Source organism: Ceratotherium simum, chromosome 4, assembly GCF_057802395.1.
Source record: "Ceratotherium simum simum isolate JZ-2026a chromosome 4, ASM5780239v1, whole genome shotgun sequence".
Classification (NCBI taxonomy): Eukaryota; Metazoa; Chordata; class Mammalia; order Perissodactyla; family Rhinocerotidae; genus Ceratotherium; species Ceratotherium simum.
Genome location: NC_141903.1, coordinates 67,079,129 through 67,106,160, shown reverse-complemented (window position 1 = coordinate 67,106,160; position 27,032 = coordinate 67,079,129).

The following is a 27,032-nucleotide window of genomic DNA, read 5'->3' as shown; positions in this document are numbered from 1 at the left end:
ATGACAACAGTTCTCTGTGCAGTTATGGTATTACAAACTCATACATTCAATTCAAATGCAATTCTCTTTTATGTCAAATCCTACCAGAGACATTGAGCTTCCAGAACTTTGGTGTGGATGACCTAGAACTTGGCGGAAGAATATGGTACAGCTTATAGTATGGGTTAACAAGCCCTTTATAGTAGCTCTTATTGACTGTTTTCATTTGCCAAGTTGCTTATTGGAGCATTTCTTGTACTGAGTCAAGGATGGAGAAATAAGGACACATTTATCTCATACAAAAGTTTGTACAGCCAACTTTAAATTAACTGTACAAATTGGGGGACAAAGAGCACAGAGCTAATTAAAATCCTCAGGTGATCCCTAGGTCTCACACGTGTTTCAGCTTATTCCTCTTCCAAATCTTTTGCAGAGCTACAAAGATAAAACAGAAGGCATTAACTTATATATCGCCATGACCTTTCCTCTACGCATATTGATGAAGAAGGTAATGAGCAGTGAAACAGAAAAAGAGTAGGCAGCAGAAGGGAAAAAAAGGGCTCAAGATCATACACTAGCACGTTACGCTTGGTGTAAGCATGAGTTCACTGCTTTTGGATAACGTCTTTGCAAATTACATGAGGGCATTGTGTCCAATTTTTATTTCTGAAAAAACTAAACACCCCCCTCACGCCCCATAATGCACATCATACACACCCTTCCAACGCTGCCTGATTATCTCACACTGAATTGTTTTGTTAGTAAAGAAGCATCATTGCTTTGGGGCAAGAAAGCAGACATGGTGAGAGAATGTGGGCTGGTACTCAGTTATAAAATGCAGCTGTGCCTCTGTTTCTTGAGTCCGCATTGAGCAAAAAAATACTACAACAGACCCTCTTGACTTAAACTCAGGAGGCAACAGGCCAAAACAAATAGGGGAAAAAGAGAAGAAATGGTTACTATCAAATGTACTAGACATTTTCCTTCAAGTCAATGTTAAAATCTGCGTTAGTTGTAAATCAGAGGTGGAGATTCTGAAACAAAGAGAAGGAGAGAGGATAGAGATGATTTTGTTGATGTTTCTTGTTTTTCGTATTCCCTTCAACTCGTTTATGAGGGGTGCATTTCTGCAATGGGTTTTTGTAATGTGAGTATTGTGAAGTGTGTGTGTGTGTGGTTGGTGTTGTGTGTGGGTGGTGGTGGTGTGTGTGTATGTGTGTGTGTGTGTATGTGTGGTGTAGGGAATTGTGGGTTTAGCTTCTGTCCAGGCAGGCCACTGAATTAATATTTGGCCATTTGAATAAATGAACCTTTGGTATCCTTAGACTGTGGCGAGGCACAGATCAATGCTGAGATGCTGGCCATTTACTTTGAAGTCTCTATTGTTAAACAGCTCCTGTGCAGGTGACATTCTATAGCAAGTCCCAAGGAAGTCCAGAGCCTCCTCCAAAAGCAGCTGCCCTTGAACGCTGATTTTTGGAGAGACGCCCCCCTAGTTGAAAATCTTTTCAGCCGGCTTTAGAAGGAGAGAGTGAATGAATGAGAGTGCAGAGAGAGTGAAAGTGAGAGGGAGAGGGAGAGAAGCGTAGGGAGAGACAGAAAACAGAGAGATCTCCTCTGCTATTGAGCTCTCTGCAGCTCTGACATCCCTAGCACAAGCTTGGCTCGTATCCTGTGAGGATTCTCCTTGACTATGGGAGTAGTCTGGGTTCCCATGGCTAACAGAATATCTCTGGAGGCTCTCCTCTGATTATTTGTAACTTCTATAAATTATCTGAGGACTAACTAAGGTGGTGCTGAGTGGCATCACAAATCGGCAAAGAACAACCTTTCAACCAGCCTTTTCTGGGACAAAATTAATCTGTTCAAGTCTTGACTGGAAAGCCCTGCAACAACTCAAACTCCTGATTCTTACTAAAGCACAATATCCCACTTTGGACATATAACAACCTTCCTTCCTTAGACAACATAATTTTTAAATAAGCAAGTGGAAAGGGGAGGCTATCCCCCCTTTTTGTTATCTGTTACATATACAAGGTGACTCTACTTCGATAATTGCAATGGCCAGAGAAGAATTATAGCTTCTTTGATTCTGTGACTCTGTTCTGTCCTCAGAGGTGTATCCAAAAAAATCAATGTCAACTGGCTTTAGAGGAAATGTTTGTAATGGGCCCACGGCTGCCAAGTCTCCCTGGGATGCATGATCGATGTCTCTGCACCAGTGATAGAAGCACTGTGACCTCAGCAGCCTGGTTCTGAGCTGACCATCTCAGAGGCTTAAATGCTTACAGAGGTCAGACAGCCATCATAAATGGGTGCAGCAATTAGGTATATAGCAATAGGAAATATGAGGGGCTGTGAGAAACTGGAGAGTGTCTCTCTCACAGAAAGGAGGCAGCTGCTGCTTGTCCTAGTTAATTGTTGCCATGAGGGAATGAGAGCCCTGGATTGTGAGAATATCTCTTATGGTTTCTCCCCGTATCTAGTATAAGAAACAGGCTAAGTTAGGGTCATATACAGTTAACTTGTGAATGTTCACCCTGAAGAAAAGGATTAGGGAATCTTCTGATATTAAAATCTCTCTTGGAGAAGCATATTATTTTCCTAGGGCTGCCATAACAAAATATCACAGACTGGGTGGCTGAATCGGCAGAAATTTATATTCTCATAGTTCTGGAGGCTGGAAGTCCAAGGTCAAGGTGTTGGCAAGTTTGATTTCTTCTGAGGCTTCTCTCTCCAGCTTGCAGATGGCTGCCTTCTCACTGTGTCCTCACACGAGCTTTTCTCTGTGTTCAAGCATCCCTGGAGCTCAGATTTCCCTTTGTGAGTCCAAACTGCCTCTTCTTATAAGGACATCAGTCAGATTGGATTAGGACCCACCCTAGTGGTCTCGTTTTAACTTAATCACCTCTTTAAAGGCCCTTTCTCCAAATACAGTTACACCCTGAAGTACAGAGGGTTAGGACTTTAATACTTGAATTTTGGGGGGGACACATTTTAGCCCATAATAAGGCAGCACCCCACAGCACCCCACAGTCTGAGTTCTGCAGAAGCAGGCGGCTTGGGCATCTGCATTCCAGTCTCCTCATTCAGACCAGTAGACAAGTATGTATTATAAATAAGGAGGCAACAATTCCAGCATCACATATGCAGTGACTTAATTAATGGTTTAAGTTTATCCCTAGACAAGAATCCCCAAAGAAACTTGTGATTAATACAGATTATAAAGGCTTGCTAGAAAAAGTGTGGTGATACTTGACTCCTGCAACAGAATCAACTTTTTCATCGTTGTGAGCCTTATTCCGTTTTGGAGGTGGCATTGTCCTTAAATAGTTAGTAATTGGTACTTCAGTGCCTTCCGGCATTTGTAACCAAGAACGGCTCCTATTCTCTAAGACAAAGCGTCTGTGGTGAGAAATGGTGGTTTATGCTCTCTGTCTGCATGTTGCCACAGTCTTAGAAGTCAATAAATGCTTAGCCTTCCAGAGAGATGCTCCCGCATTGTGATGAGAACAACTGCCCAGACTGCTTTTTCCAGGAACTAAAGGTGAGTCTACCTCTGGTGGAAAAAAAAAGCATAGTAGAAATTGAATATCCTAAGGATGTGCTTGAAACTCTTCACTTAAAAAAAAATGTGGTTGTGCTTTTTGTCGGGTGGGATGATAACCAACAATATTGATCTGGTAATTTAAGAATTTGGCCCTGAATGTTCTCACTTTTTTTGTGTGTGTGTGAGGAAGATCAGCCCTGAGCTAACATCCATGCTAATCCTCCTCTTTTTGCTGAGGAAGACCGGCTCTGAGCTAACATCTATTGCCAATCCTCCTCCTTTTTTCTTCTCCAAAGCCCCAGTAGATAGTTGTATGTCATAGTTGCACATCCTTCTAGTTGCTGTATGTGGGTCGCGGCCTCAGCATGGCCGGAGAAGCGGTGCGTTGGTGCGTGCCCGGGATCTGAACCCGGGCCGCCAGTAGCGGAGTGCGCGCACTTAACCGTTAAGCCACGGGGCCAGCCCTCACTTCACATTTCTATAACTTCACTTGGTTACTGGATAAATCAAAATGCTGTTGTAAGTGCTGAAACATTTTTGCAGTCCTATGTGTAGGACATCGAAATATGGTACCACATCTGGAGTCCTAGGAAGTAGAGTCTTATGGAAAAGTCATAGGTAACAAACATCTGGGGATGTTTAAGCTATCCTCATCAGTTTCTCAACTTAAGAATCTGGAATTAGGTCTCAGAGGCTTTAGTTCACCCACATTGGATGTGAGGGGATGGAAAAACTGGGCTTTGTGGGGAGTGTCATATTTGGTTCATGTGCATCTGAAGGCAGATAAAGCCTGTCTGCAGAGAGGGAGAAAAATAAAGGAGACAAACCAAGAGAAGTGGAAATGGGAGCATTTACCTTCCAGGGCAATGGTGAGTGTAACCATGTTTCCTAACTCCCAATTCCTTGTTTCCTTCCCTGGAGTGGCCCAGGTGGATTTTTTGCCCTTTGGGTTCAATGAAATATCCATGTATCTTTCTAGTAAATACTACTATTTGCTTAAGAGAGGTTGAAGTGTTCTTTTTCTTACAATCAAAATGTATCCCACACCGAGAAAGGTAATCAATTGTGAAAACCATCATCATCCAGTTCTGAATAACCATCCCAAATCTTTCAGTTTCTTTCTCTCTAGGAGATTGCCTTTGTCGTCAATTGTAGGTTTTTCTGTCAGTTTATACTTGCTCCAAGTTTTGAAGAAACAAATATGATCATTTTTACTTTCTGGTTTATATTACTTATGATCAGATTTCCTATACTTTGAAAGTTTTATTTCTGAAATATGGAAGCCAAGTATGCTAATTTTAATGCTATAGTATTTACCCCACTGCTGGTCCATATTAGAGCCTCAATAATAGCTGTGGACTGATTCATTTTGACTTCTTTTCTACGTCCTTCATGTGGCATAAAGCTTTGCATTGTTGGGTAATACACTCTGCCCTGGCTTCTAGGGGGGTATTGACCTGCTCTGGGTTGCGAAATGGCTATGTTAGAATTGGTGCAACGAATCTATCAACTGCCTGAATTCAGATGCTGTCAATATATTTCAAATTTCTTATCTCTTTTCTTACTCTTCTGCTGTGGAGGATTGCCAAATAGTCCAGCCCAGAGAAATTTAGGACTAGATGAAGATTCTTTTTCTTGGTTAAGATGTGGGATGATGTGCTGTTTAATTAATGGTTGTTTGGATCTCTACTGCTTCTCTAAAATCACCCAGAGTATAGTCAGTTGGCTAATCAGGGCCAGGCCTCAAGTAGACTGGCTCTCGCTGTTGGGTGTAAAGCCCATGGGATTTGTAACACCAAAAATGTAGTCTGATGTACTTGTCCTTTGGAAGAAAATACCCACGATTACTGTGATTTGATAGTTTTGCCTTCAGCTCTAGAAGCTGCTGCCAGGTAATTAGTGGTGCATCCTTAGGGCAGCCTCTGCACAGCTGCTACATGTACTTTAGGCAGGAATCTAGGCTCCTTAAGTCAGAGCTTTCTTAATGCCTTTATTTGTCCTTTTTCCAAAGGAAGATATAACCTCAAATTTATATAATTAAAAGTGGCATGTGCACAAAAATGTGAATATCCTTAACACTGTACACTTAACAATGGTTAAGATGGGAGATTTTATGTATGTGTATTTTTACCACAATTAAAAATAAAGAAATCAAAACATGGCCCATGATCTTTTTCTTCCCTATAGTTTGCCTGAGGCCACAGACGAAAGCTTATGTAGGCTAAAGTGGTCCCTTTGGTTTTAAATTTATGTAAAATGTTTTCCTGAATTAACACTATCCCACCATTCACCTTGAATGTTAAATATTCTCAAATGTCTTGTCAATACTTCTGCCTTCCTCCTCTCCACTTTTCTTTCCATGAACATTTATTGAGAATTGACACATCTGGAACTAAAGGGATGAGAAGTAGGATTTGTTCTCTGTCCTCAAGGAGATGCAGACTGGTTGGGATGACTGACAAGCAAATACTGGGGCAAAATTCTGAGACAGATATGTGTACACGATGTTTAGGAAATCTTGGAAGGGATATCAGCCAAGTCTGCAGTGGGGGTAGATGGTGGACACGCAAGGCTCCATGGAGGAGATAATGTCTGAACCAAGTTAGGAAGAGTCAGTAGGGGGTAGCTAGATGAAGAAAGGCGAGCAGGACATTGAACACAGAAGAAACACCATCTAAGAAGGTGCAAAGCATGAGGGCACATGGAATACTGCAAAGAATTTTGTATCTTTGGTGACTAATATTTGTGTAAGAAGGGGTTCGGAAGAGGTTAGGGAAGGTGGGGAAGTGGTAAGAAATGAGGCCAGAGAGATAGACAGGGTCAAATCCTTGTGTACCAGGCTCAAGAGATTGGATTTTATCCTAAAGCTTCTCCTAAATGTTTGGGGTAGAACTGTAGAAGGAATTTAAACAGGAAATGACATCAAATTTGTGGTTTAGAAAAATCAACTTAAAGTACTGTGGGAATGAATTAAAATGGAAGCAATTGGATGACTCCAATAATTCAGATGAGAAATGATGAAGGCGTGAACTATAGCTGTGGGGCTGGAGGAGAGGAGAGGGAGATGAGCAATATAGAAGGTGACTAGATATGACAGGAGTGGGGAGGAAGAAGGAGGAGTCGAGAACATGTAGTTCTTTGAAGGATATACTAAAGATTTGTGCATTTCAATATATGAAAATTCCCTTCCTCAAAATAACTAGTTAATAATGGGCATACTCAAGAGTTTAGGGGTGAAGTGTACTGATGTCTACAACCCACTTTGAAATAAGATGGATTGATGGGAGACTAGATGGATTAATATCTGATAAAGCAAAGATAGCACAAATGGTAGAGTAGAAACTAAGTATATGGGTATGTATAGTATAGTTCTTTCAATTTTTCTATGAGACTGAAAAATTTCAGAATACAATATAAGGGGAAAATGTTTGTTGCTCCTAAATTACTTTATGCAGTGTACAGAAGTTGTAATATGGTTTATTATGTTAAAAAAATACAATATAATTCAAGTTACCAAGACCATACCTAATAACTTGAAAACCCCATCGCATGTACTGCTTCCCTAATATAAAGCATTTCTACACTGTGGCTGTATTAATAAACTAATGGATATTTTACCTCAATCTGTTTGCCTTTTGAGCCATATATTTTTTCCCCCAAAATAGCTAGTATAATAACAGGCAAATGACTGGAAAAACCGTGCATTGCTCTAGACACCAATAAATAACATATATAAAATATTGGTTACCCCAGAATATATTATTCCACTTAGAAACTAGTGTAATTGACTTTGGGTATTGTGTGTGAGATGGAGATGATTAAGTATTTTGGAAAAAAAAACAGCGAATAAAGAGCTTCCTGATTCGTTGTGTGACAAGGGCAATGGTTGTGCACTTAAGCAAGGTAGAGAATCTGGGAAGAAAAGTAGATTTGGGGTAAGAGCGCATAGACAGAGAGGACTATTTTAGGTTTGGACATACTGAGTCTGAGGTGCCACAGACAGCTGGATATATGTTTTTGGAACTCAGAAGAAGGTTCTGTGTTGGAGATGGGTAGTCATTAGAATACAACCAGATGGTCATGTAGATGAGACTCTGGGAGAGTGAGTAGAGTGTAAGAAGATGACCCAGATTAGGATTCCGAGGAACATTTGAAGAGATAGAGAAGTTGAACCTTTTTAAGAGACTGGGAAGGCATATCCAGATAGGAGGAAAATGCCACGTGCTAGCGAGAGATAGAGAAACACAGAGAGAGAGATATCGATCACAGATCTGAGAGCAAATAGTGAATCAGAAAGGAGTGGGTAGCAGTGTCACGTGCTTCCCTGAGGTCAAGGAGTAACTACTGGGTTTGGTGGTTCTAAGTAATCAGAAACCATGGTGATAGCCATTCCAGTGAAGAGGTGACACAGAAGCTGGCTTATAGCACAATAAGGAGTTGAGGAGCAAACAGGAGGTTGGAATTTGGATACAGGAAGTACAGATTATTCTTTAAAGAAGTCTGGCTATGATGGATTGAGATAGAATTTTTTCTTTTTTAATAAGATCAGGACTCAAGTATATCTGAGGGGGAATATCCTTGGAAATAGATACACACAAGAGAATTTGGTAATAATTGAGGCCAAGTGCCTGTGAGGAGAAGGAACCCAGAGGCCAAGTGGAGGGTCTATATCTGAATGGGGGTAAGGAGGCCTCCCTGTCCTCCCACTGAAATGGGGGGACGGTGAGGATGGGTGTGGATAAGTTCCTTTTCTGGGTGGGGGAAGAGTGCAAGCAGGAAGGTGAAGAAGCTCTAGCTACTGGCATCTTATTTTCTCTGTGAAGGGCAAGATGAGGTCACTAGGTAAAAGCGATAGGGAGTGTGGTGGGGTCAGGGACTTATGAAGATAGTTTGGAATGATGATTTTCGAATTGTGAGCAGGAGCAGAATGGAGACATGGGAAGGAATTCCAGGCCATCAGTGGGCAAGGTTTGTAGTTTTCTCCAGGAGCTTTTAGCTACTTAGATGTAAAAGACATCTCTCTGGCCATTTCCATTCTGAACTGCTCATCAGCTCTCAGCTGCCTTCTGCTCTGGGTTTAAGCCTCATCATATACAGAATGTATCTGAGGCTGATGTCTCTCCATTTGTAAAGGGCTAAACATTTTCCATCTGTATAGCCTGCAATGAATAAACAATGAAAAAATGAGTTTAAACATGTTTTCTCCAGAAACCTAATTTGAAATCTAGTCCTTTTTAATGTTGGTGTCATAATTAGATTGACCCACAGACCAACATGACCATGAGAGCTGGACATAACCTAGTATTTATATTATTTTTTGCAGCTTGTTTCCTTGGACAGGTAGCATATTCTGCTTCTGCAGACCTGAATGTTCTTTTATGGCAAGACAGAAGTTGCCAAGTCTAACGTTACTCTCTAGATCCTACATATTCAGGTGGGAGGCAAGATTTCACAGCTTTAAATCGAGATTTTACTATTCACCTTTCAGTTTCTCACTGACCAAATGTCATTCCAGTGTTCTTTCTGGAAAAATCACCTCCAATCCTGATCTCTGCTTTCTCAAATACGGTTGCAGAGTGGGAATCAACTCGATGGTGGGGTCAGCCTCTGGTGTGTGGCTTCCTGTGTGAGTTCTAGACGTGAGTCTCATGTGGTTTTCGTCTCAACCTCAATTTCTGCTGCAAATCCTGCTCTGTCCTCCACAGACGTGAGGACCTTCCTGGCTTCTTCGGTGGCCACCTCCCCCACTGCTCCTCGCTGGCATCCAGAGGTACCACCGCTGTGTCTTTCCTGAGTCATGCCCTCAAGTGTCAGAACTCGTTGGAGCCTCAACTAGCCCTTGCTTGGTTTCCCAGAGAGCAAGATTAGTAAATGTTTTGGAAACAGTTTGTGAAGTGTTGAGTCAATTCTGAACAAGAACCCAACATAATTTCTTACTTATTTCATCTCGATTTTGAAGATTTAATGCTGCTTTTTGGATGCGGTCAGTCATTCGGTGAGTTCTACTTCCCTGCCTTCTGCTTGGGCGGAGGTGCTCCTCAGGGTCCCAGTCAACATATGTTTATCAAGGACCTACTCAAGCTTGTCACTGGTGATATAGAGGCGGATAAATCACAGTAACCGTCACCCAAGGCACTCACAGTTTGGTGAGTTAACATACAGCAGCAATTACATAGTAGTTATATTATAACATATATAGCAATTACATAGTAGTTAACATATAGCAGCAATTCTCAAAATGTGGTGCACAGGATAATCAACTGGAAGGCTAGATAAAATGCAGCTTCCTGAGCCCATCCTTAGAGAGGATGCCAAACAATCTGCCTTTTTAATAAGCATGTAGAGGTGGGTGGCTGGAAATGGTGGAGGTGAGTCTGAAGCAAATGGTGTGAGAACCACATGTGGAAAAACACTGCAAGACAGCGTATAAGGATTAGAATAAAGGTAGCTACCCCAGGTTCTCTGGGAGCCAAGGAGGGGCTGACTGACTCAGCTGAGGGAGGTGGTTATAGGGTGGGGGAGGCTGAGGAAAGGAGATTTATTGGATAACTACGCTGTCTCCTCTCACGTGATCTGTGAGGATGAAGTCATATAAATCTCCTCGTCCTTGGCCCTTCGTCTCTAAAGCCTCTGCTGAAGTATTTTCTATTTGATCTATAGAGTGCACTCTTCTCTCTTATATGTTTTAATGGTTTCTTTCTACTAAAAAAATTAGTCTCCCACTTCATGGGTTTTTGTGTGTCTCTTCCCACTTCTAGACATGTAATTTAAGTATCAGTTTCTCCAAAACTGAATTTCCCATCCTCAACTCCTTATTTCTGAGTTTCAGTTACTTTATATGCTTTTTGTCTTTAGCAAACAAGCCTTTTTTTTTTTTTAACCCTGAACTGAAAATACAACCCTTACCTCACCCAGACTTTGAATGTTTTGTTTGCTTCTATCAGTTTGAAAGGAAGACGTAGGGTATTTTTTGTGAAACTGTACTACAGAGGAAGTGTTCAACCAAGAACAAAACATTTTCTTTCTAGAAGTCCATTAGCTTTAATGGGTATGAGTCTGTAGTTTTTGCTCTTGGGAATTATGCTGAGAGAAGACTACACAAGCAGGTTGGGTTAGAGCAACTGGTGATAAGTGTGTGTGGAAGGTTAGCACAGGATAATTTAGCACTTTATGTTTGTGTCTTTGCATTTACACTTTGATGTGGAGAAAGTGCGAAATGTATCACATGCAAATATTTATACAGTTAGTCTCTTAAACAAGTCATCACTGAGAAATGGGAAACAGTGTCAAGCCATTTTTATATGCAAATATTATTTCCCTCATATCGAAGTGTTGACATATAGAGACAAGACTTGTTGTGTTACACTGGCAGGGAGGAGAGATGTGAAAAAGTTGTGTCATCCATCTTATGAAAGAAGATGCTCTGGACTGAATTGTGTTCCCCCCAGATTCATACGTTGAAGCCCTAACCCAAATACAGTGTGACTGTATTTGGAGAAAGGGCTTTTGGGAGGTAATTAAGGTTATACAAGGTCACAAGTGTGGCGTCCTGATCTAATAGGATTGGTGGCTTTATAAGCAGAGGAAGAGAGAAATTCTATGCACATGCACAGGGGAGAGGCCATGTGAGCACACAGTGAGAAGGCTGCCATCTGAAGCGAGCAAGCCAGCCCTCTCTAGAACCTGACCATGCTGACAGCCTGATCTCAGAATTCTAGCTTCTAGAACCGTGAGAAAATAAATTTCTATTGTTTAAGCCACCCAGTCTACCGTATTTTGTTATGGCAGCCCAAGCAGACTAAGACAGAAGACACATGTGGTAGCATGGGAGTCTGTGGATCTGGATTCTAGTTCTCATTCTACCACTCTTAGCTCTCGTGGCTCTAGAAGTTTCATGAGACCTCACTTTCGTCTCCACGGAAGGAGGGAGTAAGACTAACTGACTCTTAAGATATTTTTTAATTTTTGAAATCTTTGATTCTAGTTATGTGAAATGAACTGCTTTTTTGAAGATCATATAACATCAGGTCTGAAGCAACCGTAAGGGCCTTTTTGCCTAATTCTCTCATTTAGTGGAAGAGGAAACTAAGGCCCCAATAGATTGTGACATGACTTTCCCAATGTCACCCTGACACTGCTGGAAATGCCTGGAAACATAGTCTCTTCTTTGCTCCTCTTCCTATTACACTGTTGAGTGGGTTGCCAGCTGTTAAACAGGAATAATGTTTTCTATCGTGGACCTGTTTTATTGGGAAAATGTTAATAAGTTGGGAAATACTAAGCTTTTCAGAATAAAATTTTTTTTATTGTACTGTGGTGATTTATGATGAAAATATTCTGTAAATGTTTTCTTTTAAAGTTACCTATTGTTGTGTTTAAATATGTTTCTCTAAATATTTATTAATAAGTAGTGCTAATATGCATATATAGTAATATTTTATTTAAAAATATGTTTTTTCAAAATAACACAGGCATATGGTAAATAAATAATACAGATGAGTTTATGGTGAAAAGTAATAGTTTATCTCCCATACTTCTCTATTCCGAATTATTCTCCCCAAAGGCAAACTCTTTTAGCTGTTACTCTTTAAATTTCTTTTGGAGATTACTTTGATAACTTTGGAGAATTGTGCTTATTCCTGTACTCCTCCATAAATCAATAAGCCACATCCATAGCCTTCCTATTAAGAAAGTTGAGGTAATAACTCACATTACTCTCCCATCTCCATCTCCCATGCTAGTGTTTTGATATTAATATTATTTTTAGTTTTTCTAAACCTTTGTAATTTTTAAATGGTATCATAAAACTCATTCTTTTGGCAGGCTTTGATTCCTTGCTTTGTAAAATGATACATCTAAGTAGTGGGACCCCTACTTTTTCTCACTTTTCCTTTCCAATTTCTACATCCTCCTCCTGTCAGCTACACTTTTGCTTTTAAGCTGTCAAGGTTAACATTCACATTCCATTCTGCAACCACGAATGTATCCTCTGTGCTTGTCCAGACCTTGACTCTAAATGTTGAAAACCAATAAAACAATGTTTAATATTTTATTTTTAAAGAATGTTCTGGGATCCCAGATATTCTGTACAAACGGATTTTCTGCAAAAATTGAAATTGAAAATTTGCTACTTAGGCAATTTGGTATTGAAAATTACCTTTAAATTATGATAGGGGATAAATATGCCATTATTTTCTGTTTTGCTTTTTTTTTTTTGTGAGGAAGATCAGCCCTGAGCTAACATCTGTTGCCAATCCTCCTCTTTTTGCTGAGGAAGATTGGCCCCAGGCTAACATTCGTGCCCATCTTTCTCTACTTTATACGGGATGCTGCCACAGTATGGCTTGATAAGCAGTGCATTGGTCCGCGCCGGGGATCTGAACCTGTGAACCCCAGGCCGCTGAAGCTGAGCATGCGAACTTAACAGCTGTGCCACTGGGCCGGCCCCTTTCTGCTTTGCTTTTAAAAAATGACTTAGCACAAATAAAGTGCCAGAAAAGGTGTCATGAATATCATTTAAATAATTTTTTAAAGCTGTTAATTTTTATAAAATCAGAATTTCTGGTTTGGATCAAAAGATCTGATTAGACACTGCATTAGATTGTATTGCTTTTAGAAGTCTTGATAATGACTCTTTGACAACTGGTTTACGCATGAATTCAGGAAAATTCTACCTTTAATAGGCTTCTGCCGTGTGATGTTTATAATTATTCCACATAACTAAATCGGAACCTCACTATAAATCATCCTTAGAATCACACCAAAAAGACTTCTTTATTGTTAAAAGTGTAGTTGTGGTAGTTGGTTTGGGATGAAGGGAAGGTCTTACCCTTAATCATCTCCCTGTACTGAATTGTACTATGTCCAGTGAAGCTTGTAGGAGGTTTCAGTGGGCTTTGGATCAAGTGTGTCTATATTTTTAATTATATTAACGAATCTAATACATTGCCTTTTTTTATGGCCGTATTTCCAGTATGGTTGCTAGGGAGTTATTTGTATAGCAAGGACTCCAAGTCTCTATGTCTTTTTGATGAAAATATGTTCTTGAGCTTCCTTGCCTGTTTAACATTTCATATCTTGCAGACATAACGCACGGAGCTAAGCTTAGCTCACGTAGCTCTGTATATTTTCACTTCCCCAAGGGTAGTTATGTCATTGCTGAGGTAAGAGGATCAATATGGAATAGGGTTCTCTAAGTAAGGGCTAAACCCGCACCAAATATAGCACTGACGAAACATTTAGTGGCTTCCTGTTTATGATATTCATCAAAGCTATAAAGCTGACTAATACCAGGATTTGAACTCTGTAGAGGACTATATGGTCACAAAATAGCTGAGACAGTTTTTGTACTCATAATGGTGCCTGAAGGTTTCTATTTTTACCATAGATGGCAATGCAATTCCCCTTTAAGGTCCTTAACTCCTGATTAAATCACATTTCTCATTATGACAAAATTTATTATGAACTAATGTCACTGTATTTCAACAGTTTCTTCTAGATTATGAACTCCTAGAGAGTATTCATTATGCTTTATCTTCTTTATATCTTCTAGAGGGTACTGCAGGATGCTTCTCATACATGGGAAAGTTGGCAAGAGCTTATTTTCTGCACTGTGCTGATCAATTTAGATGCATTATTTTCTTTAATTCTCATAACAAGCTTATGAAGGAGGCATTCTTTAGTCCCATTTCATGGATGAGTAACTTAAGGAAATGAAAGATTATGTCACTTGACTAGAGGCAAATAGCTAATTAAATGATAGAGCCACAATTGGTCTGTGTGCCTGAACTCTTTCAGAATGTCATATGGTTGGAATCATATGGTATGTAGCCTTTTCAAATTGACTTCTTTCACATAAGAATATGCATTTAAGGTTCCTCCATGTCTTTTCATGACTTGGTAACTCATTTCTTTTTAGCTCCAGATAATATTCCATTGTCTGGATATACCACAGTTTATTTATCCATTCAAATACTGAAAGACATCTTGGTTGCTTCCAAGTTTTGGCAATTATGAATAAAGCTGCTATAAATGTTCATGTGCAGGTTTTTCTGTGGATATGTTTTCAACTCCTTTGGATAAATATCAAAGAGCATGATTGCTGGATGATATAGTAAGAGTGTGTTTAATTTTGTGAGAAACCACCAAACTGTCTACCACAGTGACTGTACCATTTTGCATTCCCATCAGCAACGAATGAGAGTTCCTTTTGCTCCATATACTTGCCAGCATTTGGTGTTGTCAATGTTCTGGATTTGGACCATTCTAATAGGTGTGTAGCAGTATCTCATTATTTTAGTTTGAAATTCCCTAATGACATATGATGTTGAACATCTTTTCATATGCTTATTTGCCATCTGTATATCTTCTTTGATGAGGTGCCTGTTCAGGTCTTTGGCCAATTTTTTAATCTGGTTGTTTGTTTTCTTGTTGTTGAGTTGTAAGTGTTTTTTGTATATTTTGGATAACAGTCCTTTATCAGATGTCTCTTTTGCAAATATTTTCTCTCAGTCTATAGCTTGTCTTCTCATTCTCTTGACATTGTCTTTTGCAAAGCAGACATTTTAAATTTTAATGAAGTCCAGCTTATCAATTATGTCTTTCATGAATTGTTCTTTTGGTCTTGTATCTAAAAAGTCATCGCCATACTCAAGGTTATCTAAGTTTTCTCCAGTTATCTTCTAGGAGTTTTATAGTTTTGTGTTTTACATTTAGATCTGTGACTCATTTTGGGTTAATTTTTGTGAAGAGTATAATGTCTGTGTCTAGATTCATTGTTTTGCATGCAGATGACCATTTCTTCCAGCACCATTTGTTGAAGAGACTATCTTTGCTCCATTTTATTGCCTTTGCTCCTTTGTCAAAGATCAGTTTACTATATTTACGTGGGTCTATTTCTGGGCTCTCTATTCTTTTCCATTGATGTATTTGTCTATTCTTTCACCAATACCACACTGTCGTGATTACCATGGTTATATAGTCTAAGTCTTAAAGTCGAGTGGTGTCAGTCCTACAATTTTGTTCTCCTTCAATATTGAGTTGGCTATCCTGGGTCTTTTGCCTCTTCATACACTCTTTAGAATGAGTTTGTTGATATTCAAAATATAACTTGCTGGAATTTTCATTGGGATTGTGTTGAATCTATAGACCAAGTGGGGAAGAGTGCCCTCTTGACCATAGTAAGTCTCCCTATTTATGAACGTGGAGTATTTTTCCATTTATTTAGTTCTTCTTTGGTATCTTTCATCAGAATTTTATAGTTTTCCTTATACAGATATTGTACATATTTTGCTAGATTTATACGTAAAATTTTTTTTGGAGTGTTAATATAAACGATAATGTGCTTTTAATGTCAAATCCTGCTTGTTAATTGTTGGTGTATAGGAAAGTGATTGACTTTTGTATATTAACTTTGTATTCTGCAACCTTGCTATATTCACTTATTAGTTCCGGGAGTTTTATTGTTCATGTTTTCAAATTTTCTGCATAGATGATCATGTCATCTGTGAACAGAGACAGTTTTATTTCTTCATTCCCAATTTGTATACCTTTTATTGTCTTATTGTGTTATTAGGACTTCCAGTATGATGTTGAAAAGCAATGGTGAGAAGGAAATGTCTTGCCTTGTTTCTCACCTTAGCTGGAAAGTTTCACATTTCTCATTATTCAGTGTGATGCTAGCTGTAGGTTTTTGTAGATGTTCTTTATCAACTTGAGGAAGTTGCACTCAATTCCTAGTTTGCTGAGAGTTTTTATCATGAATGGATGTTGGATTTTGTCAAATTTTTTTTTTTGTGGTGAGGGAGGTTGGCCCTGAGCTAACATCTGTTGCCAGTCTTCCTCCTTCTGCTTGAGGAAGATTGCCTCTGAGCTAACGTCTGTGCTAATCTTCCTCTATTTTGTATGTGGGACACTGCCACAGCATGGCTTGATGAGCGGGTGTGTAGGCCTGCGCTTGGGATCTGAACCTGTGAACCCTGGGCCGCTGAAGTGCAACGTGCGAACCTAACCCATATGCCACTGGGCTGCCCCAGTTCAGCTATTTTCTTATTGATCTTCTGGCTGCTGGATCTGTCCATTCCTGATAGAGCGATGTTAAAGTCACCAGCTATAATAGTGTATTAATCTATTTCTCCTTGCAGTTCTATCAGTTTTGGCCTCGTGTATTTTGATGCTCTATTGTTAGACACACACATTAAGGATTGTTATGTTTTCTTGGAGTATTGACCTCTTATAATTATGTAATGCCCCTCTTTATTCCTAACTTTCCTTGCTCTGAAGTCTGTCTGAAATTGTGATCCCTACTCCTGCTTTCTTTTGATTAGCGTTAGGATGGTTCATCTTTCTCCATCCTTTTACTTTTAATCTTTGTGTCTTTATATTTAAAGTGGGTTTCTTTTAGACAATATATAGTTGGGTCTTGTTTTGTGATCCACTCTGACAATCTCTGTCTTTTAAGTAGTATTCAGACTATTGACATTTAAAGTGATTAGTGAGGTAGTTGGATTAATATCTACCATATTTGTTACTGTTTTCTACTTGTTTTTCTTGTTCTTTGTTTCTATTTTTGTCTTCCACACTTTTTCTGCCTTTTATGGTTTTAATTGAACATACTATATGATTTGATCTTCTTTCCTTTCTTAGCATGTCAATTATACTTGTTAATTTTTTTAGTGGTTGCCCTAGAATTTACAATATATATTTACAACTAATCCAAGTCCACCTTCGAGTAACACTATACCACTTCATGGGTAGTGTAAGTACCTTATAATAACAAAATATTCCTAATCCCTCCATCTTGTTCCTTGTATCATTACTGTCATTCATTTGACTTATACACAGGCATATATATGTATATATACGTTTACATAAGCATACATAATAGAATATATTGTTGCTATTATTATTTTGAACAAATTGTTATCTGTTAGATCAATTAAGAGTAAGAAAAGTAAAAGTTTTTATTTTACCTTCACTTATTTCTTCTCCAGTACTCTTCCTTTCTTTATGTAAACCCAAGTTTCTGACCTATATTGTTTTCCTTCTCTCTGAAGAACTTCTTTTAACAGGTTTACTGCAACAAATTTCCTCAATTTTTATGTGTTTTTAATTTCTCCTTCACTTTTAAAGTATAATTTCACGGGGTACAGAATTCCAGGTTGGTGGCTGTTTTTCCCCTCAACACTTTAAATATTTCACTGTACTCTCTTCTTGCTTTTGTGGTTTTTGAGGAGAAGTCAGATGTAATTCTTATTTTTGCTACCCTATAAGTCAGGTAGTTTTTTCCTCTAGCTTCTTTCAAGGTTTTTTTTTAATCTTTTATTTTCTGAAGTTTGAGTATGATATGCCTAGGTGTGTGTGTATATATATACATATGGCATATGTCCTGCTTAGTGTTCTCTGAGCTTCCTGGATCTATAGTTTGGTGTCTGAGATTAATTTGGGGGAAAGTCTTAGTCATTATTGCTTCAAACATGCTTCTGTTTCTTTCTCTCTTTCTTTTCCTTCTGGTATGCCCATATGTTACACCTATTGTAGTTGTCCCACAGTTCGTGAATATATTCTGTCCTGGTTTTTTTCCAGTCTTTTTTCTCTTTGCCTTTCAGTTTTGGAAGTTCTATTGTCATGTCCCCAAGCTCAGAAATTCTTTCCTCAGCTGTGTCCAGTCCACTAATGAGCTCATCATAAGCATTTTTCATTTCTGTCACAGTGTTTTTGATTTTTAGCATTTCTTTCTTAGAATATCCATCTCTCTGCTTATATTATTCATCTGTTCTTGCATGTTGTCTACTTTTTCCATTAAATCCCTTAGCATATTAATCATAGCTTTTAAAAATCCCTGGTCTGGTGATTCCAACACTCCTGCCATATCTGACTCTGGTTCTGATGTTTGCTCAGTCTCTTCAAACTTTTTTTCCTTTTAATATGCCTTGTAATTTTTTGTTGAAAGGTGGGACGTGATGTACTGGGTAAAAGGAGCCACAATAAATAGACCTTTATTAATATAGTGGTAAGGGGTGTGGGGAGGGGAAGTGTACTATAGTCCTATGATTAGGTCTCAGTCTTTTGGTGAGCCTGTGCCCCTGAGCTGTGATTTTCACTAGTTCCTCTCTGTCGCCTGCCACTTAGGTGTGACAGGATGACTAGAGGAGTCTGGAGTTGTTATTTCTCTTCCCCCACGTAGGTTAAGCTCTGATAAAACCCCAACAGGTTAGGCTGTGGAAAAATAGTTTGTCCTGAGAACAAAGCTTATTAATAAGAACAGAATGCTCTGGTGTATTTCAAGATGGTTCCTCTTAGCCTCCCATGATGGACTTCTCTAATATTCTCTGATAGTCTCTGTGAGGACCTGGTAGAGCTCCTGGAGGTAAAACTCACAAAAGTGTGGATGCCCCTCTGTGACTGCATCTGCCTGGAGTTTTTTAAAATTTATTTATTTGTTTTTTGTGAGGAAGATTAGCCCTGAGCTAACATCCATTGCCAGTCATCCTCTTTTTGCTGAGGAAGATTGGCCCTGGGCTAACGTCCATGCCCATCTTCCTCTACTTTATATGGGAAACCGCCACAACATGGCTAGACAAGCGGTGCGTCTGTGTGTGCCCAGGATCTGAACCTGTAAACCTGGGGCCACCAAAGCGGAGCATGCGAACTTAATCCCTATGCCACTGGGCCAGCGCCCCCTACCCCTGGAGTTTTTTAACTCTCAGAGTTGTCCACACTGAGCCTCCAGCAATTTGTCAAGTAAAGTTCAGGTTTTCCTACCCTGGCACTGGTTCTCTCAGAAGTTTTTGCTCTGGTAAGTTGTATCGCTGTATCCACCTGGCTGTCTCTTCAATTTTGGGGGCAGCAGATGCATAGCTCTGATGCATCTAAGAAGAGTTGTTGGTTTTTCAGTTTGTTCAGCTTTTTACTTGTTAGGATGGAGTGATGACTTCTAAGCTTCTCACATGCTGGACCAGAAACCAGAAGTCTGCCTAAACTCTTAATAACCATTATGCCTCGTGTTTTCCCACTAACTATTGGTTGACTCGAATTCTGTTGTATGGTGTCTTAACCTGGTTGTCTAGGAAGCAGAGTCCGAGTTAAAGGCTTATGTGCTATTATGTTATTAGAGAGTTCAATCCCAGGGAGCAAGAGGGAGAGAAAAGGGGAGTGAGATAAGGAAGGAAGGAGAGCCAATATGAAGATGTGTCATGAAACTGGCTGCCTGGTATTGAGCCTGATTTATTGTCCAATTTCAAGGGGCTCTTGAAGAGGCCATATAAGTGGTTACTTTTCAGAAGAGTCTTGGGGGTGTAGGTGGCAGTAAGAATTTATCTGCTGACTCAGTCTCCCATTCATCACAGTTTTACTCCATGATTTAACTCCTTTACCCCACATTTTTGAGTGTCCATGTGTTGGCAAAAAAAATGAGTCCCATGGTGTTTCAGTTTGGATTCTTCTGAAAACAGAGCTTGAATAAGGGCTTGGAGTTCAAGTAATTTATTTGGAAGGTGATCCCAGGAAGCAGGAGTGAAGGAGTTGGGAGAAAGAGGGAAAGAGAAAAAGGCAATAATAGAAATGAATTATTGAGGTCTCTGCTGTAAGCGGTAGGGGCTCCATTCCACCAGGAATTCTGAGAAATATACAGCATGCCTCTCAGAATTGTCCATCCATAAGATGGGAGGCTGGGGCATTTACCCGCTGTCTTCCATCCCCCATTTATTGAGAGTTGCCCCTAAGGGCTATAACTCTCTTCCCTTTCTGGGCAGTGCTTACATGTGGACTGAGAGGACTTCTGGGATTTTGGAGAAGGCTGCTAGCTTGAAAAACAGAGATCTGAGAAGTCAGCATGAGTCTGAGCTTGCGTACAACTGCCCACCACAGAGGTGGGCCAAAGAGATAGGCCGTGGATTATCGGATGCCTCAGGGAGCAGGGAAGCCTTGGGACAGGTGGTCCGAGTAGTATTTCTTTTGTAGGATAGTGTGAGATTGGGCCTCCAGAATGGTGCTGACATACCGATTCTGAGTGGCTCATGTTGTTTGTATAGTCAGAGGCCCTGCTGAAAACATTTTCCCAGGATTCCACATACCCTATGGGAGCCCTGCCTCTGTGAAGCAGGCTGGAGCCATGCAAAGTTGACTCAGTAGCTGTAGCTAGAACAACAGAAAAGTAAGAGGGAGAGGACTTATAGTGTCTTACAGGAGGTAACTGATATCCTTGGTCAGGTGCCTTTTCAGAAAAATGTTTTACAGAGGATTTTTAGAGTCTGTGTTTCTCTGCACACACAGAATAACATTTGCAAAATTTTATGAGTGAGTCAAAATGTGGGGTGGATTGCAAAATGTGACTGCAAATTTTTTTCATTGTGTGATGTATATTCCTGCCATTCAGAGTTAGAGTCTCTTTCTCCACCCTCTTTAGTCTGGACTGGCAGGTAACTTTTCCCTTTTAGTTTATAGGTCTCTAGATCAAGAGGAGCTGTACCACTGAAGCTAGCTTTGTGACTTCCTTCGACCAATATAATGAGATGGAAGTGAAATTTTGCAATTTCTGGGACCTGAGCCTCAAGAGGTCTTGCAGCTTCTGTTTTCACCCTGTCTGCTGAGACCACCGTGGAAGGAGGCCAGTCTAGCCTACTGGAGGAGAAGAGGCTATGTGAAGGAGAATCCAGGCACCCTAGCTGATGGCCAGCACTCACTCCCAGACATGTGAGTAAAGCCACTGTGGATCTTCCAGCCCTGCCACCCCCTAGTTCAATGGAATAACATGACTGAGTCCAGGCAAAACCAGACTGGACAGTCCAGCCAAGCCACAGAATCATGAGAAATACTAAATCATTGTTGTTTTAAGATACTCTGTTTTAGGTGGTTTATTATATGGCAACAGATAACTCATATAATGACCAAAATCCTAATAGTCTTTGGAAGCATTTTTATGCCTCAACTAAATCGTTGACTAAATTAAATGATGTGTTAATAAGTTTTCAAATACTAATAAGTTTTCACAGTGAGTTTTGTAGAGTTCCTCTTCTGTATTTAACCAATGAAGAAACCACAAATGAGGAGTTGCCGGTCCGTGCCAGAAAGCAAGCTTATGAAAATTACTTCTCACTGAAATAAAAGAGCAAACAGTACCTTAAATATTCTATGTAACTAGAAAGAACAATTTATATGTATGAATTCTTGGCTTCTGGGAAAAGAACATCATCAGTTTAGTGACTATCAGGATGTGCTTGTGTAGATGGTACAATTTTGTACTCTGATCTTGTGGATTAGCAGTCACTAACATTTAGTGAAAGGGCTTGAGGGAGTGGAACTCTGTTGGCTGAGTAGGGACTGGATTGTGCTGGTGGTGTTCCAAAGAGGTTCACAGGAAGTAGCAATGGTAGGAAAGGAGAGGAGAAGCCCAAGAAAATAGTTCCTTATCTTTCTGACTTTGCTTGGGTCTGTGATGTCAAAAGAGCTAGAGATACCACATTTCTGTCTAACGATAGAGAGGAAGTTTCACATTCTGCCTCTCTAACTTTTAGCAGCAGGAATCTGAGTTTAGTTACAAAATGGAAGAAGAGAGCTGATAGATTTCACAAGATCACTCATTAAAAGAAATCCTTCCTGCATAGTACTGGGTACTCTAACACTGGTTCTTTGACCAAGCCATACATGTAATATCTAGATTATGCATATTGGTAACTCATGGGCCAAATGTATATACTTTTGGATGTATTTTTGTTTAGCCTGCACTATGTATGAACACAGTGCTTTACAACAATTGAGCTGCCTTTTAAAAATCTAAGAGCTTTCACACAAAAATCTATACTTTCAGCATCTCCTGAAAATTGGATACTTTAGGCACAGATTTGGAGTGAGGGAGTGTACCCATGTTAGACAGTACCCTCATTCTCCAGCCAGCAGGCTACACTCATTACCTTACAGTCTGATTGCTGTAGGCACGTGCCAGCCTTTATAGACTCATTTCGAAGGGGCAAGCATCTTGGTAATCTGGACTTTATTGACTGTTTAAACAACAATAAATGGCTTGATTTCCCATAGGTGGAAAATGATCAGAAAAAGTGATCTAGACACGAAATGTCCATTTTAAGTCATTTCCACTACTAAAAAAGCCCCAGTTCAGGCAAGACGCATAGGTTGAGATAAAATACCTTCAGAGAGTGCTTCACAGCTGATAAAGAGATGCTCCCAGTCTGATGAGAGGAAGAGAAGGGTCCATGGTTCCTGGGAGTGAAAGAGTACGTGTGCCTTACTTTTGGTATCCCTGGGAAAAAAAGCTGCCTGTTGAGTCTGGGCAGAGAGAACCACAGACAGCTCCCCCAAAGAAGCAGCAACGACCTACAGAACTGAGGGACCTGTTGAAAGGATACATAGCCCTCACCTGTGTGAATGGTGACTGAGGACAGGGTACTTTGCTCTCCACCTTCTTTCCAATGACTTGGCTTGGTAGAAGATCCTAGAACTTTGACAGAATTGTGTTAAAAGGGGAAGGGAACCCAAAGAGAGCTAATGTTAAGTTTTCCACAATCTCAGTGAAATGCTTTGAGTGCTTTGAGAGAGAAATTACTGTAGAAAATAGAGATTTGTTTTTTAAAGCACCTAGAATTGTGGACTGAGATTCATGCCTATTATATTGTCAAAGAATGTTCTTAATTTAGAGAGGTAAAATTTTATTCTAATAAGTGTGGTTAGTTTGTGTTTTCAAGGTATTGTTTTATTTTTTCCCTCTAACACTGTTAAGTTTATAAAATACCTCCTGTGATTCTGCACTTGATTATTGCACTGAATATTAGAGGGGTGATCCCGAGAGTTAATTGCCCTCACATGTGTTTGGTCATTTGCTGCCAGCTTAGTGTCTGTTTTAAGAGCATCCTATGTTTCTCCTTCTCACCAGCCAGAAATGTTTCCAGTCCTGTGCACAGGTAATGGCTCTTTAAATTACCACCATTCAGTCATCTTCCGGACAGGATTTCTTCAAGAGTCAGCAAACGAGCAGGACCTTCAAGGACTGCTCTCTAAACGAGTGGATCTTCTACTTCGTATGGACAGAGTTCCCACCAGGAAGTGCTTCCTCTGGTTCCAGGTTTTTATTTCAGGGCATTGAGATGCATTTTTGTTCATTCTTAAACCTTAGTTGAGAGTTCCAGTGGAAATTTTATCAATATGACAACTGTATTTATTCATTTACTTAGAAAATATATGTTGAATGGCAACTATGTGCTCAGGATACCAAATAATATTCAATAGCTGCTCTCTGGGAGCTCACAGCCTCCGAAGTGAGAGATAAATATATGGGTGATTATAAAAGGATGTGTAGGTGCTATGGTGGAGGTAGGCACAGCTCAACAAAGGATAAAAATTGGGAGGAATTGGGAAGTCAGACTAGGAATGGGATCAGGAAGCATTTTGGGTGAAGTGATATTCAAAGTTCAAAGTGTGTTTTGAAGTAAGGAGTTGGAATTATTCAAGAGAAGAAACAGGGACCAAATATTGATGCTCCGTGAATGCCATGTCAGGAAATCTGGACTACCCAGAACTGAGTGTGGTTCCATGTGGCACCATTAAATGATTCTAAACAAGAAAGGGGCTTGATCTAATTTCCCTTTTAGAATAAGCACTTTGGTGACAGTGTGGAGGATGAATTTGGAGCAGGGCAAAGCCAGGGGAAGGGATAGCTATTAGGCGGCAGTTAAAATAACTTAGATAATAATTTATAAGAGCACTAGAACTCAGGCACTAGAAGTAGGAATACATAAAATAAGAAATAGATTCAAAAGATATTAGGAAGAAAGAGGATTTATGCTCTGAGGACTGATTGTGTGCATGGGGTGAAAAAAGGAAGGAGTCAAGGATGATTTCAGTTTTTCTGCTTTGGTAATTGATTGTATGACTGATCATTCACAATATTAATGAACAAGATGGAGAAACAGGCCTTAGGAGACTGATGACAAATGAGTCTTTAGACTTGTCTACTTTGAGGGGCCTGTGGAACACTCAAATAGAGATTCCAGTTAGCGTTTGGATATATGGGTCTGGAGAACGTGGAAATAGCTGGGCTGGAAACAAATATTTTGGAGTCTTCTGCACATGGAAGATAACTAAAACCTTGAGGATAAATGAGATCATACAGGGAGTGTTGGTAAAGGGAAGAGAGAAGAGTACCAATTATAGATTTATGGGGCACAATGACTTTTAAATGATGGTAATTTGAAGAGGAGTATGTAAAACACTTTTGTGAAAACAAGCAACTAGAAAATTAAGAAGAAAATTAAGAGAGGGTGGAATCTGGGAACAAATGGGAGAAAGAATTGAGAGAGAGAAAAAAATTTCCAGATAGACCTAAGCTAGACCTATTCTAGCTAGATCCAATATTTCGAGGGCTAAATAGAGGTGCTGACTTATTTACATTTTTTTATTCCAACCCAATTAATTAAAATCCATTCTGAAAAAAAGCATAGCAAATGCCAAAGAAATTTGAGTGACCTATGAAAACAATCAGCAAAACAATTAGTTTTATTTAATGATTAAAAAGTGGGGGGCCGGCCCCGTGGCTTAGCTGTTAAGTGCGCGCGCTCCGCTACTGGCCGCCCAGGTTCAGATCCCGGGTGCACACTGACGCACCGCTTGTCCGGCCATGCTGAGGCGGCGTCCCACATACAGCAACTAGAAGGATGTGCAACTATGACGTGCAACTATAACATACAACTATCTAGTGGGGCTTTGGGGAGAAAAAGTGGAAAAAAAAAAAAAGGAGGAGGATTGGCAATAGATGTTAGCTCAGGGCCAGTCTTCCTCAGCAAAAAGAGGAGGATTGGCATGGATGTTAGCTCAGGGCTGATCTTCCTCACACACACACACAAAAAAAGTGAAGCAAACAAGTAAATCATCTGCAAATTTGTTCAGATAGTTTTTTTTTTTTTTTTTTTTGGTAAATAGTAGGATATGAGTTCAAATGTTTCTGAAGTAAATTGCTTATTAATCTTGTTTTTGACAATTCCTATTGCTGCATCTGAAATTAAAATTAATGGAAAACTATTTAAAGTACCCTATGGGACAACGAATTTTAGCTTTAGCCCTATCCAGCATACCTGCTTCAGTAGCTGACAAAAAAGAGCAATTGTGAAATTTACCAATGCATTTACAAACATCACTATGTTCATTTGCTAGGGCTGCCATGACAAAGTAGCACAGACTGGGTGGCTTAAACAATAGAAATTTATTTTCTCACAGCTCTGGAGGCTAGAGGTCAAGACATTGGCAGAGTTGGTTTCTTCTGAGCCTCTTTGTTTGGCATGTAGATGGCCATTTTTTCCCTATGTCTTCACATGGTCTTCCCTCTGTACATGTCTGTGTTCTAATTTCTTTTTCTTATAAGGACACTAGTCCTGTTGAATTGGGGCCAACCCTAATGACCTCACATTAACATAATTACCTCTTGAAAAACTGTAACTCCAAATACAGTCACATTTTGAGGTACTGAGAATTAAGACTTCAACATATGAATTTTTGGGGGACACAATTCAGCCCATAACAATCACAAAAACCAATCTGCTTAAAAATTTTAATTTCTATTTATTGACAGAAAAATAACTTTTCTTGTATCATGTTTTCTATTTAATTTTATGTTTCAAAATGTATATATTTTATCATAGGCATATTTTTGATTATTAATAAAGTATGTAACTATGTATGGTAAAAGAAGCACGTTTCACTGATTCACTAGTGGATGCTGCATAGTTGTTTTTTAACCCATGGAATGATTCTATGGGAGATTGACGACAGCCACAAATTCTTTGACACTCTTCTCGTTGAGAGCTGGGAGTCTTGTGTCAATATCCCCTTCCTTGGAATTTGGAAGGGCTCCTTGACCAATATAATATGGCAGAAGTGATGCTGTTCCGGGCTTTAGCAGGCAGAACTGGCAGCTTCCACTCGTGTCTCTTGGTATACTCCCTCTAGGAGCCCTGAGCTGTCATGTAAGAAGTCCACTAGCCTGAGACTGCCATGCTGGAGAGGTCATGTATAGGTAATCTGGTCAACAGCCATTTTTCAGCCATTCTTGTCAAGGCATCAGATATGTAAGTGAACCCATTTGGGACCTTTCATCTGCCAACTGAATGCTACCAAGTGACCTCAGTCAACCCCAAGTGGAAAGTGATGCTCGTAGAAATATTTTCTACAGACTATTTTCCATCATACTACACTGTCTTCATAGAACAGCCATTTTATGTATTCAAGACTTTAATGGGATAGTATCAGTTGAGAAATTTTTTGTATATGATGTGAATTTTTTGAGGCTGGTACTCTACCTTTTTTAGGACCACTGATAATCCTTAACCTGACCTTGGGAGTTCAAAAGAAAATAAAGATTTGCTTTTTCACAGAGAAACTGCACTGAGGAAAATATGTTATATCCAAGTATTTTTCTGTGTAAACAGCTCATAAATCAGAAAAAAAAGGGAAAAATGTTAACAGTAATTTAGCAGCAAATGGGGCATTTGACCTTCAGCTC